Below are 227 nucleotides of genomic sequence, written 5' to 3' on the forward strand. Positions count from 1 at the left end.
TTCTTGCAGTTGCTAAATCGGTTGTCATGTGTGCTTTAGCAGAAAAAAAATGTATTTTTTTGCTTGCTGTCATGTGTCATGAGTCCATCTCTTAGCATCAGCACCAATAGAACAATCTGTAAGTGCTAAATTTTTATAGCTGCAAGTGATGTAGCAGGCTCTGTAGACACCGTGGGGCACATAGAGGTAGACAATTCCATTAATTCACAATTTCTTTATTTTTAATT

This window comes from Dermacentor variabilis, chromosome 4, assembly GCF_050947875.1.
Source record: "Dermacentor variabilis isolate Ectoservices chromosome 4, ASM5094787v1, whole genome shotgun sequence".
NCBI classification, from domain to species: Eukaryota; Metazoa; Arthropoda; class Arachnida; order Ixodida; family Ixodidae; genus Dermacentor; species Dermacentor variabilis.